The sequence below is a fragment of the Myotis lucifugus genome, unplaced genomic scaffold (assembly GCF_000147115.1).
Source record: "Myotis lucifugus unplaced genomic scaffold, Myoluc2.0 scaffold_1, whole genome shotgun sequence".
Lineage (NCBI taxonomy): Eukaryota > Metazoa > Chordata > Mammalia > Chiroptera > Vespertilionidae > Myotis > Myotis lucifugus.
In genome coordinates, this window is record NW_005871049.1 from 11961055 (window position 1) to 11966337 (window position 5283).

Here is a 5283-nt window from a genome sequence, read left to right on the forward strand (position 1 = left end):
AGGTGATTCTAATGTGCAGCCAAGGTTGAGAACCACTGCCCTAAGGGAAGGTGTCCTTGCCTGAAATAATCCACTTCTTTTCCTTTTTAGTCCCACCCTCCTTCTGCTGATAAAAACCTTCCATTTTGTACAAGTCCTGGGAGCTCTTCTAGTTGCTAGATGGGCCAATGAGATCTTCACATTTACTGGGGGATGTCCTTTAGCATGACCAAGACAAGGATTCCTTAAGGAGGAGTCTTAAAACAGGTACCTGTTGGAGCAAACAGGGGACCCCAGTGCTTTAGAAATGTGTGTAAAATTAAAAATACCAGAGGTTTAGGGTTTTTTTAGGGTGTAAGCAAGAACACCTGACAATCAAAATGAAAAAAAGAAAAACAACACTTTGGAGCCCTAGAGGCCAAGGTGATATTATTTGAAATAAAACAAACTTTAAAAAAAAAAAAAAAAGCAGCCACAGGTGAGATAAGAGTTTTAAATAAACAGCTTGTATCTTCAGATTCCAGTACACCTTCTCCCCTAAGAGCCAATGTAATCAAAGTCACATAACAGTCCTGAAAACGCTGGGTAGGCCAAAACCTGCTAATTGACCTGTGATCGATACCAAAAGCCAGCAATGTGTAGTGAAGCAATAGCAAATGATTGACCTGGACGGCAGGCTTGACAATGGAGGCAGCAAGATTTATACCTCAATATCACTGTAACAGTATTTCACATCCCTGCCAGCCCTGTGGGGTTATAAATGGATTCTGCTAAGAGTAATAAGCTTACTCCCCAATCCTATACGTATAGGGAACAAGATGCCAGGGGAGCAGACATGCTGGACAGAGGTGCTATAAAGCCTGAGTTAGGAAAGAGATTAATGTCACAGTGCTATAGAACGAAGCGTCCCAGGAACACAGATGATGGCCTGTCTCGCCCTGTTATTGGGAGCTTGTAACCTACAAAGAAACATCAGAGGCACCATGTAACTCGCCGTTGGAAACAGCGAACTACGTGCCTGCAGAAAGTCAGGGCTTCACTCTCGGGGGACAAAAGTGCCACATACTCTGGCTCGCTGATAATGAGGAAAGCGTTCTTCGCGTGGGGAGAGACAGGGATCCTCCTTCTCTTGTTTCTGAACGCTCTAATTCTGATGAACCACAATGTCTCCTGGAGAAACGATTCAAAATGTCTCTTTTGAAATATTCTCAGAAAAGAACCTTTCTGGGGAATTATATAAGTGTGGGGTTTCTGCAATCCCCTGGTCCCAGATATCATTTTCCCCAGTTTCCTGTTGCATTGTGCCAGCTCCACTCTGAAGCTTAGCACACTGAGTCAGCTAGACGGGTATACCCCCTTCCCCACCGCCCACCCCACACCCCCGCTGCCGTTGCCCCCTGTCCCCCAGGGCACTTGCTGAGGCAGGCACTTTCCCTGTCCCTAGTCCCAGACCCTTCCCTTTAGCTCCCGGCTGGCTGCCAGGAGGTTGACTGAGGCCAAAGGTTTTTAGAAATTCAAGGATGTGCAGTACCCAGGGACCTGCCTCTGGCCTTGTACCTGTGGAGCTCATTGCATCACTGCAATTTCTCTGCCCACCTTCTCTCCTGGCCTGCCAACACCAAAAATATTGAAAGAGAGAACGGAAGGGAAGGGGGGAGGGAGGAAGAAAGAGAGGAAGATTGTTTTTAAAATAATAATTGCTTTTAAAAATCCTATACTTTCTTCTGGTACTTTTATGAAACTTTTAAAGTTCATTTGGAAGATGCTTCTGAAAGTGGTAAAAAAACAAAAATCCCAAACAATGTGATGGTGGAACTCCTACCCTGTTCCCACCTTTAATGGGAATCTCCCAATGCCTCGTTATTATATTTGCAGTGGTCTCTGCCTTTATCGAAGCTTATGAAAAGTTTCTTTGGTTTTGTTTTTTGAGGGTTTATTAAAGCTGGTTCAGTGAAACAAGGAAGGGCTGAAGATATAAGAAGCAACAGGACAGCCTGGGCGGGCCGCTTTGGCTCACTGCGAAGTCAGCGAAAAGGGGGCCTGGGAGACAGGTTCAGGGGGTGAGCCCAGGAGGAGCTGCCGCTGCCCATTGCTCCCCTGGTTGCAAGTCTCGTGGAGTCCCTTAGAGGTTAGGAGATGGGGGACTAACCTGTGGGGGATGAGGAGGGGGGAGGGAAAGACACAGGCATGCCCCCGGGAGGGAGAACACACTCCAAGTTTCTTTTAAAATAGGAATGCATATTGAATTCTATCAAGTGTCTTTTCAGCATCTGATGAGATCATCATTGGATTATTCTCCTTTAATTTATTAATATGTGAGCTGATTTGCATTATTGGCTTTCCTAATGTTGAAATTTCATTATTCTCCTGAGTTATATTTCTTAATTTTTCAATATATTTCAAATTTCTGATTTTAAAAAAAAAAAAGCAGAAATGGTGCCCTAACTGGTTTGGCTCAGTAGATAGAGCGTTGGCCTGCGGACTCAAGGGTCCCAGGTTCGATTCCGGTCAGGGGCATGTGCCTTGGTTGCAGTAGGGGGTGTTCAGGAGGCAGCTGATCGATGTTTCTCTCTCATGGATGTTTCTAACTCTATCCCTCTCCCTTCTTCTCTGTAAAAAATCAATAAAATATATTAAAAATATTTTTTTAAAAAACAGAAATGGTATTATCCCACATCATTTAAGAAGATTTGAGCCCAGCTGGTGTGGCTCAGTGGTTGAGTGTCAACCTATGAACCAAAAAGTAACGGCTCAGTTCCCAATTGGGGCACATGCCCGGGTTGTGGCTCCACCTCCAGTGGGGTTGTGCAGGAGGCAGCCAATCAATGATTCTCTCTCATCATTGATGTTTCTATCACTTGCTCGCTCGCTCTCTTTCTCCCTCTCCCTTCCTCCCTAAAATCAATTTTAAAAATATATATTAAAATAAAGAAGATTTGAAAATGAAGTCTAACTATATTAGCTACATGTTAGTTACACGAGAATGTTTTTATTTTGATTCTCTTTAAAAAATAAAACTCAGGTTGGTATTGTAGCATGTGGCATCAGCATTAAGTTTACTTTCCAGAGACTTTTGTCATTTGCATTCAGGTGAAGGTCATCTTGCAATGCAAAAAGCATTTATTGAGCTGCTTCTATATGCCAGATTCTGTACTTGCTGTTACGAGAGACTCCAAATGCCTAAGAACCGGTCAGTCCTCAATCCAGTGCAGTAACACGAATCATGAGGGTCTCACCTTTTAAAACTATGAACTCCGAGAAAAGCCATGTCTATGCCACCTAAGTCACAAAGGGCATAATGTCAAATGTTTGAACAGCAGCCACGATTTGTGTTTATGTATATGTACTAGCACTTCTCTGGGCATCACTGGAGTGTGCTATGATGTATGTGAGGTGACTAACAAATTCTTTTCAAACCAAGTTGACAATGATGACAGTGTTAAAGAATAATGAGAACATGCAGCCCCAAGAAGCATTACACAAATGAATGCATAACCACATATGTACTAGTACATAGGGTCATTTAAACCACCTTTGTATTCTTACTGGTGACGTATAAATTGTTTCGAAATATCCTGAATGACCTCTCAGCCTGAACTTAGTTCTTGTTTTTACTTATTAGAATCACACCAGGTTTTTTTGTGTGTGTGTGTTTTTTAGGTTTTCAAATAACATTAACTGAACTGTTGTAACCTGTCAATAATTGATTATGAAACTTCTTATATTTAATGAAAACATATTTCACTAATTTGTATAAATATATAATTTATTAATCAAATATAAAAATTTCATACCCAATTAGTTGTGAAAACTTTTGGTAACTTTTCAATAAGTATAAATCAAAATGGAATGATCTCTTATAAAGATCTTTTCTATAAGTTAATTGGGAATTAAGTGAATTATAACATTGGAATGATAGTGAAGAATATGAAATATGGAAATTATGTTTTTTAAGTAATTTTATTTCCTAAGTACATCACTAACTTCCTAGTATTTTATTAAGTACTTGTTAGAATGGTGGGAAGCGTAAAATGGAAGAATCCTCATTTTTAAAACCAGTAGACACTACTTTTCAAAAGATGTTAAAGGTAATACATGATGTATGCTGCTGAGCTGTGCGAAAACAGAATTTGTTGGCCAGAATTGTAGGAAAAGTAACTGAAAAAAATCATTGCTATTATATCCAGGAGACTTGTAATCATTGTGAAATGTTTACTGGTTATATATTCTTTCCAGAACTTTTTACACTAAGGATAATTTTATATAAAAAAGTAAGAATAGCCCTGGCCAGTGTGTCTCAGTTGGTTGGAGTGTCATCCTGTACACCAAAAGGTTTCCGGTTTGATTCCTGGTCAGGGCACATACCCAGGTTTCGGGTTTGATCCCCAGTTAGGGCACGTGCAGGAGGCAACAGATCCATGTTTCTCATATCAATGTTTCTCTCTTTCTCTCTCTGTCTCTCCCTTCCTCTCTCTAAAATCAATATTTTAAAGTAAGAATAATATTTGCTTACAATGCAAAATCAAGTTTCAGCTGAAAAATTAAGGCTATTAAAAACAACATCAGAAACAACAAAAGCAAATATTTCTTCAGCAGTTCTAATAAAAGTATTTGCACTTTTAAAAAAAATTTTTTTAAGTGATTTGAGAAAGAGAGCAAGAGAAACATTCATTTTTTGGTTCTACTTATTTATGCATTCCTTGGTTGTTTCTTGTATGTGCCCTAACCAGGGCTGGAACCCACAACCTTGGCGTACCAGGACGATGGTCCAACCAACTGAGCAACCCAGCCAGGGCAAGGATGTATTTGCTTTAATAAAAAAAAATTTCTGGTGTTTTCTTTCTCTAAAAAGGAAGACAATTAAAGAGACAATTAATATCTGAATGTACCATTAGTGGGTTACAAAAAAATGTAATCAGAGCTAAGATTTCTCTTTTCTGTCACTCTTCTCAAATTGTATTTTTTCCATAATTATCTTTTCCAATTGGTAAGTGATGGAGAAGAATTGGTCAACCAATTTTCAAAATGTCAGATTCCCTTAGTTTCCAAATAATTACCTGCTTTTAAAACAGGTGCTTTTTTTTTTAATTGGTTGACTTGGTTTTGAGTTAGTTGATTGAATTGGATCTTTAAAAACTAGTAAAAGTACACCCAGCCAGCGTGGCTCAGTGGTTGAGCATTGACCTATGAGCCAGGAGGTCACAGTTCAGTTCCATGCTTAGGGCAGGTGCCCAGGTTGCAGGCTCCATCCCCAGTATGGGGCGTGTAGGAGGCAGCCAGTCAATGATTCCGTCTCCCTTCCTC